Consider the following 12309-nt stretch of genomic DNA (forward strand, 5'->3'; position numbering starts at 1 on the left):
AATCGCAGGCAACCCAAGGATGTTTCTCAACGCACGAGTGGGGGCCGTCCAGAAAAAAAATAAACAGTTAAAACCTTTCCCTCACACACTGTTATAATTAGCTTGAGGGCGTGGGAGGACGTAACCTAAAAGCCACCCTAAAAGCCAACTAGTGGGGATTGAATTTGAAGATGTAATCACTAGAAGCTAAATCTGCCCTAACAAGGAGACACATTCTGCAACATAAATCTCCTTACAGAGCATGGGGGAGTGGATCCACCCCAGAGTCAGCAGCATAGATCAACTGCTGCAGCATGGATGTTATGAAAACCCTATACTGAGAAGTTTAAAATTAGTAATAGCTGACTGCAATGATACACATTTGGATTTACCTACTGAAAAGAATTAGGAGGTGTGGGGGCTAATGGGAAAGCCACCCTCCTTACCACATTAATACTGGACAAACGTGTCATTGGGAAGGGTCATTTAGCAGGAATCAGGACAGATCATAAGAAGGAATTAAGCGATTGTTGTAATATATGAAGGGAAACCTGCTTTAAAAAGTGACTCCTTGTTTCTTGCAGCCTTTTTCAATAATCCAGGCAAAGAAATAATTAAATTTAATTATTTGACTACAGACACTTTTGTTAAATATTCAAAAGGAAAAGAAGGAATTCTATTGACACTTAACTGGTTAACTGTATAAAAGAATGAAATCTATACATTCAATCTTTAAGGTTAAATTTACTCTTTAGGAAAACAAATCTTTGTTTTAAGAATCCAAGCCCTGAAACTTCACTGTGTCTCTGTTCAAGGCTGAGTTGATAACACTTTTGGCTTGCTTTCAAATCCAACATTATATGTGAATACAGGCTGCCTGGCTATTTCAAAGGAATATAAAACACCTGTCCCCTCAAGTAAATTGTCCAAATACAAACAAAATATTTATAAGCGCCCATTTAACAAAATTTAATGTCAATATTATTATTACTATAGTCTTAATAAGTAACACTGTATATGATTCTTTTCAGGAAAAGAAAAGCTTTTTGCTTGCTGGAACAATAACTAACCAACACCTTGTGCTAAGGAGAAGCATTATAGCTTCACACATTAAGCCTGATCTGTGGTACAAGAGGGAAACTGAGGCATGCCACTGTTGGGGAGGGCTAGCAACTCTAGAGGTAATTCGAGGGAGTGGAAGGTCACGAGTACCGATGAAGCGCTCTTGTTCTCGTAAAGTTGTAGCTCACTCGCCCATGGGAGTGGTAAGGAACTAGCTGTAACCAGTTCCCCTAACAGATCTTAGGCAGTATTTTAAGTTATAATGGACCACCCCGACGGGGGTAGAAATGTTTTCTTGTCTTTCAGATCATCAGAAAGCGCTGGTGCCAGCTGAAGAAAAACAACAAACAACAACAACAAAAAACCATGGTTCTGTGTCATGACAGAATAAGTTTGTGTTCTGTCCAAGTTTGTCTTGTGTGTCTTAATTGTAATAGGTATTGTAAATATTGTTGTGTGTAGGATATTGTTTTAATGAAAGGATAATTTGAGTAAAGCAGAAGCATTAATTTAAACCATCAAAATTAATAATTGGGTCCAATCAATTGGCAACTTTAAAATTCAGTGAAAGGATAATAGTTTAGAAATTGTTTAGGCTAAGAGAATGTTAATGTCTCCACAGGTGAACAAAAAAGGAACTGGAAGGAAGCAAGGAGTGCATCACGTGAACAGAAGGACTGGGAGTGGGGTACCAGCTCTCTCCCCCACCGGATTGGTTTTGCTTTAATGGCTACACAAATGAAATATTTAGCTTCTGTAAATTTGCACACCAACCATAAAAGTGGTTTGGCCAGAGATGATAAGAAATCTGTAAGAAACAACACGGGCAAGTGGGACATCAGCATATTTAAGTAAAGATGCCCACAACAATGAGGAAACTAGTAACCTCACCATTGCAATAACAGCTACTTGCCCTGCTACTCATTGGTGCCTGATGCCTTAAAAGGCCTCAAGAATTATGGAATTGCATGGGTTCCTATTAACAATTAAACATCTGTGAACCATGCTTGGTCCTATAAGAGAAACAGCGACTCTAGTCAACGTAACCTCCTTCAAGTCACACACATAGAACAAATACACACTAATAGCGATGGGGAATACATGGCCTTGGGCCGCCCCTCATTCACACAGAATTATTTTGTTTATTGTAACAACATGAACACTACGAGGACAAAGAATACACAGTCCTCTGAGTTAAAGTTTGTGTGGAATATTGTGGGAAAGAAGCTAAACACTGACATCAGGCCACTGAAGTTGGACCTACTGACTCCCACTGGGGCTTACCACTTAAAGCCCAGACAAAGGTAACCCCTGAGGCATGGCTGTCATTTGTTAACCAATGGCCATTGCTAACTTGCCCTCATTTGGATATCATCAACCAGGTCCTTAAGGACAAAATAAAACCTCCCAATCGTGCATCATGCCCTGAACAGACCCGTCTCAGAACCAGGACAACCATCCCTGGTCCTTACCTTGGTGATGTTCCACACTGGTACAGACTAGCTGTGTGCTAGACTGGCTAATCAAATTGGCAAGTGCCTGATTAGGCAACGAAGGGGCTTAGCAGATACCATCACAGATTGGTTTAGGCCTGGAAACTCTGTCAGCAACACTTATGTCATAGCCCAGAAATTGTATGAGAATCCAGGCTGGTAGATGCAGTAATATCCAGTGCCCATGAAGGCCTAGACACCAGCCAAGCCAACCGATTGATCCTGAATAGTTTGAAGGATCTGTCCAGCTCTGTGTCCACTTCACTAAACCGAACCAGATATTCGGACCAGAGACTAATTGGATTGTTAATTAATGGAACTAAATTAAAGGTATTAGAAGGCCAGTATTGAAGAATAGGATAGTTTTAACCACCCAGCCCTTATGGTGGTGAGTCCCCATCTCCCCCGTGCCTACCCATGGGAGTGGGGAAGTAGAGAATCCATGAGGACCCAAAGGCCCACCTGGACAGGCCATAATATAACCATTTGTTTTTGGCCCCTCTGGGGATTCCTCACTCAGATCAGATCAGAATGGTAACCTCCCTGCCTGTACCAAAGCAGGAGCATATAGAGTCGAGGGCATTGCTTATTCTGAAAGTGTGGGAGCCTCCCTATACCCAGGGATTGTTGCACCCACTTGGATAAGGAAATTTTATGTACCTGCCCATTTAACATCATGACGAATCTGCCTAGGTTTGATGTGGTTGTCTCAGAGAAACAAAAACATTGAGCTGGTCCAAATAAACGGTACCTACTGGTGTTTGACTACCCAGACAGATCACTCCATCCTGCCCCTCTACATATCCGTCTGTGTGCATAACAGCCCCTCGCTGGATGATCCTGACCGTTGATGGAATGCGGATCTATCGCACTTCGGCAGTGATGAGTAACCTAACATGAGATCCTGAGTGGCACGGCGGAAGTAAGTACCTAGAGGAGGGTTTACTGGCCCTGCAGGCAAAGATCGAGGAGTTGATGGCCAATGCCCAAAGATATGTTGGGGCTGGCCGTCTGAGGTACACACAGATAGGGAAACACCATGGACCATGCCAAACACCTACCTCTGCAGCACTCAACCAGGCAGGAGAGGTCAAACCTATAATCATGGGCAGCGCCAGTAAGGCGATGAAATATCTTAAAGATGGAGTTGAATAGTGTTTGCCAAATTATGTGGGAAGTTTTGATTTTAACAGTTATAATAATGCTGGTGCTGTACTCGTACTTCCAGAGTAAATTAAAACCCCTTAAATTGTATTTAACCTTGTGGGTTAAGGAGAACCCCAAAGTCAAGAGAAAGGAACTATAGGAGTAAACTGAGGCAGTCCATGGTATCTTGCTGAGAACTGACAAACTCAAACCTGAAAGTATTAGGCCAGCTTGGGAAGTAAAACAGTTCAACAGTTACTGTGACCCTGGTTCCCCTGGCAACCACATTCCAAAGGGCCTCACTTTGATAAGGCCGGTCCCAAACAACCGCGCGGGATTGTTTTTAGGTTTGCTTTATTCCTAGGAAATAACCTTGGTTCCAAAGGAGCCAGCTGGCTTTTAGCTCAGAGAATAGAGACTCTTATGGCCATCAGCGAAAGACCGCTCTAGAAAGACCTTTACCAAGTCTTGCTAACCACCAACACTGCTGTGAAGTGCCAAGAACTGACTGTTGGCCAATGCTTCTCACTGCAAAAAGATCCCTCCATCTCGAAATGATCCTACCCCGACTGCTGACCTCTCTCTCCTTCTGGTCCTGCTTTCCCACCTGCTGGACACCAGAAGAACCAAAATATTACAGGGTGATGTGCTGGTAACCTCTCCCCTGCATGATGCTGAACCACGACTGTTTCAAGAAAAACAAAGAGGAAAAGTCCGCTCCTCTGACATCGACAAAAGCCTGTAGTCTAGACGTACCCTAAGAACTGACCTTGGTGAAAGAAGCAAAATATTGTATATTGCCAAGGAGAAACTTGTGGGCGTGGTTTGGGTTTCTCCCTTTGATCTGGACTCTGTGCTTATGGACAGGTACTATCAGCATGTACCTGCCCTCCCTAATTTGGTTACTAATTATGATATCTTGTATGATGTTACTAAAATTATAGAACAGCCCTATCATAGAATTATATTGGGGATATTAATGATTATATTGCTTTTGCTTATTAAAAGTTTCATATTTGATTGTTGTTGTAAAAGATGTAGTAATAGAAATAGCTTTAATGTTTGTACTAATTGTGTAATGTTTAATGAAGGTAAAGGTTTGGAGGGATAGTTGTGCTGTGGGCACAAAAGGGGGGATTGTGGAGGCAGGAAAAGGGAATAAGGGAATTTGTGAGCAGCCATCTTGGTCTTGTTAACAAGAGAGCAAGAGTCAGGCTAAGTCTGTGGCCTGACAACGCGAGATCTGTAATTAGACGCTGCCTTCGCCTCTCGCCTCCATACGGAGATAAGGGTAGAACGCTGACTCTGGTAGGGACCTTGAGATAAGGAGCATCTGGGTGGAACTAAATAACTGTTAGCCATTGGTGTTTGCAATGGGAAGGAGGCTAATTGTTATTGTTATTATATCTAATAGACAGTATAGAAACTGCTTCATAATTGCTTGTATTCGAAGATCTGCCTCGGTGAGGGGGGGGGGGGGGGACTCCCCCCCGTCCGAACCAGTTTTTCCCTTGCTGCAGCTCGTAATAAAACTGCCTCTGGCTACTTGTTGAGTTACTATGACTGTACGTGGTTACAATGGTTTGCATGCCTGTAATCATGGTGATTATTTTGTCTTTAGGGTTCCCATTTCTCAATTGTTTATCTCTATGGTCTCTCGTTTTTTTGTTTTCTTTTGGTCTGCTGTATAATTAAGGTTGCTGGGTGTAAACCAATTAAAGTGGTGGGATAATCTGGTTACAATATATTAGGATTGGCTATTTAAATTTCAGTAAAAGAATTGGTTAAAGTCATACCTGAAAATGAGGTGATACTGATAGGTGTATGTTATAGGGGTTTCTTTATTTCAGATTCTTCAGAATTGTGGAACACTATTTTTTCCCCAAAAAAGTTGCACCAAGCAAAAAATTACCTGTACTACACACACCATTATGGCAGGTAAGTAGCCTGTTTCAGTGTGCATTCATTTGCTTTCTGAACCTATTATTTTCAAGCACCTCTGCTGGTGTTTTCTTTTTTTAAGTCACATTTTTGTGCTGTTACATGTCCTGTCCTGAGTTACTATGACTGTATGTGGTTACAATCTTGTAGGTGATCTCATTATCTCAAATAACATTTGATCAGCATTGATCAAATACAGCCGTCTTTTGTAAGCCACAACTACTTCAAAATTATGCATGTAGCTGCAATTTATTTATGTCTGTGTTGTGACTGGCCTATGAATGATGCATTGTTAATTTTAGTTTACCCTGCTTATATGTCCGCAATGTACATCTCATACCTTCTAACTGAACTTTGAGTCTTATATATGGATTGATACTGCCTGTTTCCACTTAAGTAACTGTTTTCTGTTGTGAACAATTCTCAGGGAAATCTTGAGGAAAAAAATTGCAAATGTTTTGGCATACATAAGGAGTAACACGTATCCTGAAGGAATGAATAAGGCAGGCAGACTGAACCTGTGTCGATTTGCTGTCAATTTTTCTTTGGAAGGCAAGGAATCCTTTTTTCCCCCATATAATACTGACACATTACACTGGAAACTTCAGCCTGTAAATGATGGTCCTGATGTCCCAACACTGGGATTATTTGTAGTGTTAACCTTACCTTCAATAGGACTGGGATCAGGATCATTAGCTTTATTCAAATTTTCCAGAAAATTTCCTTTGCTATCTATGCAACAAACGTATTAGGTAGTTACATGAGAAATGAGTATAAATTCTACTGTTACCAAAAAACCCTATGACTTTGCTTCATTTCTTAAGTATGTTATCCAGTGTGCTGCAAGCACCACCAACAATCACTATACATTCACTGAGCAATGATTTCTAATTTAAAAAACAAAAGAACAGCTAGTCCTAACCATACACTGAAATTCCCCCCTTGTACTCAAGCCATTACGAACAATACTGTATGTAAAGGTCTTTGATATGCATATGCCTTATAATTCATGAATAGCTTTGCAAATAACTGGTCATAGCTTAAATGCGACACTTGATTTCATCATCATGTCTCCCTCATTGGCAGATTAGCCACTGACTACTGGGGGGGGGGGGGGGGGCGCACGCGGGAAGCCTTCCCACATCACCCCCAATCCAGCTCTGGCAGAAGCCACAGGGCAGTAGGGGGAGCCCCTATGCCCGACCCCATCTCCAGCAGAAGTGCTGGGTGGGGCAGGAGAAGCTCCAGCACCTCGCTCCTGGTCCTCTAAAGAAGCTGCCAAACCCCCACCGCAGCCCTGAGACTGGAGGTGTTCTCACTCCCTGATATAGCCCTGGGGCTGTGACACATGGACTGAGCTTTTCCGGTCCTGGGGCTGTGTGGGAGAGGGAGGTGGGTGGGAAATGAGGAAAGGAGTTGTGGGGCAATCAGAGTGGCAGGGAGCCTAGGTAGAACATGGCTGGGATCCTGGGGAAGAGGCTGAAAGGGGTATGACCATGGGTGGTGCGACCATGGGTGGTGCAGCAGGCAGGCAGGGTGGGTAGGGGCACAACAATTGCTCTGGCCCAGGGCCCTGAGAAACCTTCGTCATCCTCTGTGCTCCCTGTTCTATGATCAACAGAGGGGACATTATTCCATTCTGCAAAAGGAAGAAAGGTTGTCGTTGTGCATACCATGAAAGAAGCCCTGCAACTCTTTGAAAGGTTGCATGACAGTCTATTGGGTGGACATCTAGGAATATTCAAAACAAGGAATACACTGACATCAAAATACTATTGGCCAGGGATGACAAAAGACATTGCCGATTGGGTATGTAAAGTAATGAAACTAAATCATGAATAATGCTATTTACAATTGAAATACAAGTTCAAAATGTATAAAAACTATAAAAATATTTGGTGTGCAAATGTGAACTCTATTCCCTTGCAATACTATTTCCATAACAAAATGGTAATGTGGTCCTATTATTCCATCCAAACTAGGTTGCACAATGTCTAACTTGCCAGAAACAGGGAAAGGAATTTAATCTGGATACCACCTTGAGAAGCATAAAGGTGAATTTATTTATCATTTGTGACAAAGCTCTGTCCTTATCTCAGTGGATCCCACAGTTCCTGGCAGATTTTGCTAGCCTCAGAGGCTCACTGTGACCTGCCACATAGCCCTTCTCTCTCTAGAGGCAAGGGTCACAGCCTACTGAGCCATTTTCATCATAAGCCAGAAAGGGAGATGAGGAGAAGCCACCCTCCCTCACCCAGTCTCTGTTGTCTCCCAGTCTCAGTGATTAATTGTAGAGGGGAGGGGGGAGCCCAGACCCACCCTCTACTCTGGGCTCCAGCCCAGGGACCCTAATAGTAGTAGCTATGGCAGCTGACTTTTTGGAAATAGGACATGTACAATTCCCTGGGCCACTTCCCCACAGCAGGCCCCACTCAATATCTCCTTCACCGTTACCTCACAGCCTCCTTGCACCTGATCTGGTTTGTACTGCTTAGTTTTCCCAACAACACAGCTTTCTCCTGCAGCAGCTAACACACACCCAGCTGACTAACTGGGAGGCTTTTAACTACTTTCAGCCAGCCCCTAATTGGCTTCAGGTGTCCCAATCAACCTAGCTGTCTCCCCTGCCCTCTTGAAAGATCTAAATTGGCCCCAGGTGTCTTAATTGACCTGGAGCAGCTGCCATTTACTTATCCTGGTAACAGGGATTTGTTTAGCCTGGGGCTAATATATCTGTCTCCCACTACTTTTCTGTAGCCATCTGGCCTTGCCCGGTCACACATTATACATTGTTATTACTGCTATACAATGAGGCCTTGAGTATGAAGCAAGTGCAATGCATACAAGTGGCACAGCATAGTGCAGCAATGACCTCTACTGGTCCTTTGCACTGGCCTGAGATATTTCTTCAGCTTTACTCTTATATTGTTTTTCCTAACCCATCCCCATACTTCTTTTTGTGTTTGTTTTTCCTTTCTTTCTTTTTCTTCTGTTTTTAAAAGTGGGCTTTACATTCTGATTCTGTGGCTGTTGTAACCATATTACACTGTGTACTCTGCTTAGGAGATATGGGTTTATTGAGAACATTTAGTAAGAAAAATGTGAAGCATGACTGTAACTGGTACCCTTGCATATAGGTCACTCGGATCTGGGAATTGGTGGGAATGGATTTAATAGAACCATTACCAGTAACAAAGGATGGATACCGGTATATACTGACAGCCATAGATTATCTTTCAAGATGGGTGGAAGCCTTTCCACTTAGAAGTAAGTCAGCATCTGAGGTCACAAACAGCATGTACAAAATGGTTCTTCGACATGGATGCCCACAGCGGATAATGACAGATCTTGGTCCTGAATTCAATAATAAGGTAATAATTTTTTTTCAGATTATTTTCACTATATAGTCAACCTCACCATCAGGTCACAGATAGCTGACAGTGAACATGGGTTTCATGGCCCCTGTGATTTCTTTATTAAAAGCACATTGTTCTCAAACAGTTGTCAAGAACAATCACCATACTGTTTTTGATAAACTGCTGTTAGTCACTGTCACGGTTGCTATAAAAATGTTTTGGGGTGTCTTTATATCTATCAAAAAACCCACAACAACTTGCTTCCAATAGTAATATTAAAAGATGGGCTATTCATGTTGCTAATTACACATAAAACTAATGGCAAATAGGCAAAGGAGCATTCCTTAAGACAAGTCTGTATGTAAGTTTATGGTGTAACTTATTTTCTTCCAGTTTAACCAGTATATTTGCCAAAGATTGGGAATAGAACGTAGCTTCACCAGCCCGTACCATCCACAAACCAATGGCTTGGTTGAAAACGCTAATAAATCCATCAAAAGGTAAGTGAATGGGTGTCAATATTACAGTAATAAAGGCAAGTAGAGTGTGCTATGCCAGAAGATGCAACTTGCTAAAAAATCTTCAAAATCAATGTGTTACATTGAAAGTCTTTTTGATTATGTATAATCTGTTTCAGTCAAGAATATACGTGCGCTTTTTTTTTCCAACAAACAAATCAATGAGCATTTCTTACAGAGCATTGCGGAAGATGGTTGATGACAATGGGAGTAATTGGGATGAATTACTTGAGCCCATTTTGTTTTCTTTGCGAACTAAAGTACACACAACAACAAAAATGTCACCCTTTCAACTAATGTTTTGTGATGACCCAGTGTTTCCAGAAGAAGTCTCAGAGAATTACATGGTAAGTGTACGTTATTACCAGCAGCTTTCATGTACACATGTCATTCAGCATGTCTTCATTATACGAATACAACCCCTTCTCCATTTGTTTACAAAGATCCCAGATATGAATAAATTTGGGGAAGATTTCTGCAGAGTACAGCATAGATATGAAATCGAGACATGATGCTGACATTGCACTGGCTCTAAGTAACATTTCTAAAGCACAAGAAAAACGACAAAGACATTATGCTAAAAGAAAGACTTCTAAATATGGGGAAATAACATTTGATGTTGGGGACTGTGTTCTGTTACTGAATGCTAGAAAGAGAACAAGAAAAGGAGGAGTACTGGAACCTACCTGTGACGGCGCGTTGGGGGTCCCCCGTCTCCTGCACCCCAAAATGGCACAAACAGACTCCACCAGCCAGTGGAATTGAGGGTGGTTTATTGCTCCTCCAGGACACAGCACAGCACAGATGTAATCTGGTTACAGGAACTGGGGCTAAGAGGCCTCAGTGCCCCCTTGAGATGGGGGGATCCCAGCCCCCCTCCCCAGTTCCTTCTTCCCTGCTTTTCAGCCAGGAACTCACTCCCCCTCTCCAAGCCCTGCCCCCAGCCAGGGCAGCATCCACCTCCCTTTGTTTCTCCCCATAGGGGGTTGGCTGGTTCAACCGGTATGGAGTCACCTTTGCATAGTGAGGTTTTCCCTGCTGGGTCTTGCTCCAGACAGCAGAGGTCACCACAGCCCAGCAAGTACCCCCACTACGTCACACTACCTATTGGGAACCATACAAAATTACGACTGTTGAGGGTAAGAGTGAAATTACAAACCATGTCAGGAAAACTGTTAGGAACCATGTACAGCATCACACATTTAAAACCATTTAAAGAGCCACCAACATTAGCTGCTGAAAGCACATCAGAGGAAAACATCGGAACTGAAATTGCAGTTGGTAACACTGAACCAGAAACACCCTCAGAAGAGATTCGAAAAATGGATGGCACTGTATCTCACAAGTCTCATGATAGCACAGTGAAAAACATAGAGGTCACAGCAATGGAAGAAGAGGATGTAGGGCAGGATGTTTCAAGCAATGATACAATTGATGGTGATTACATGCTTATGGAGGATGGGGAAGACAGACAATGGTTTCTGAAAGGTAATTGGTTACCACACCTTTCTTAAACAGGTTTTTAACATAGTTCCATTTATGAAGTATGTTAAAGTAGGTTTTTCATGTACAAAGTGGCGGCATTCACAGTAGTAAACCAGAGAAAAAGGAGACTGTATTACCATGCATGTAATGAGTGTTACTTTTTTTTCTAGTCAAATTTGTAATGACTGGCAAACACACAGAGAGACTGGAGGCCAAAGTGAGAAATATCAAATTGTATGGCTCTTCATTTCATTGCCTGAAGCCAAGAAGCTGGATAAGTGATAAGTGATGAGGCTTTCTTGCTGTGAGCTGAGCTTGTGTTTGTGAGTGAGGGTTGGTGTGTGTTCTTTTTTGTTTTTAGTTTATTTATTTATTTATTTATTTATCCCCTGTGTTTGAGAGTGAGGCTTTTTTTTCCCCCCACCTCCCCCTCCCCTTGATGGAGTTTGTGCTGTGATTGGCAGGTGGAAACTGTTGACTTCTAATTAAAGTTTGAATTCTAGAAGCCTCTGCTGATTGGCTGAGCCTTGGTAGGGGGAGGGGCTTTATAAGGCAGTGGGCAAGCAACCAAGGAGCTTGTGAACAGGTGAGTGCTAACAGGGAGTTTAGAGAGGGAGTTTGGAAGGGGAGAGGGAAGGGCGGGAGGTTCTCTTGCCTTTCTTTTAAATCCCTTCTCCAGGACAGCAGCGATGGTTGGTGATGGGTCTGCTGTTGTTACCTGCACAGCGTGTGCCATGTTTGTCTTCCTCCCAGAAGAAAGAAGGGATTTCATCTGCACCAAGTGCAAGCTGGTCGACATTTTGGAAGAAAAAATTAGAGGACTGGAGGCCCAAGTGTCGACCCTACGCTCGATCAGAGAGGATGAAGACTTCCTCGATAGAAGGCAGCGTTTAATCTTACAAGCACGGCAGGCGGAAGAGCTGGAGAGGGCAGTATGTGACCAAGAAGAGAACTGGCAGCATGTAACTTCTAGAAGGGGGAAAAGGCCAGCACGGGAATCCCCCGATGCTATAGAGGTAAGCAATCGCTTTCAAGCTCTCTCCACAGGCTCTGCAGTGCTGAAAGCCCTGGAAGGGACCTCACAAGGAAGAAACCGCAAGGGAACACCATCTACTGGAAGGTATGGGATGCGTAGTCCTAGGGATGGGGGTTCCATGGCCACCACCCCCAAAAGGAAACGACGGGTGGTGGTGGTCGGGGACTCCCTCCTAAGAGGGACTGAACCATCCCTCTGACGCCCGGACCTGGAATCTCGAGAGGTGTGCTGCTTACCGGGAGCTCGCATTCAAGATGTCACTGAGAGGCTTACCAAGCTGATCAAACCTTCGG

The 12309-nt window shown here is 43.1% G+C and overlaps 1 long non-coding RNA gene across 2 annotated transcripts in view; it reads left to right on the forward strand.

The window, feature by feature from the left end:
* Positions 1 to 6173, forward strand: part of LOC142823550 (uncharacterized) — a 227144-nt gene extending 220971 nt beyond the window's left edge. For both annotated transcript variants that reach the window (XR_012898736.1, XR_012898735.1), the window contains exons 2-3: positions 1664 to 5618; positions 6049 to 6173. This is a non-coding gene — a long non-coding RNA (uncharacterized LOC142823550). The remainder of the gene's footprint in view (positions 1 to 1663; positions 5619 to 6048) is intronic.
* Positions 6174 to 12309: the final 6136 nt, after the last annotated feature.

The sequence above is a fragment of the Pelodiscus sinensis genome, unplaced genomic scaffold (genome assembly GCF_049634645.1).
Source record: "Pelodiscus sinensis isolate JC-2024 unplaced genomic scaffold, ASM4963464v1 ctg43, whole genome shotgun sequence".
Taxonomy (NCBI): domain Eukaryota; kingdom Metazoa; phylum Chordata; order Testudines; family Trionychidae; genus Pelodiscus; species Pelodiscus sinensis.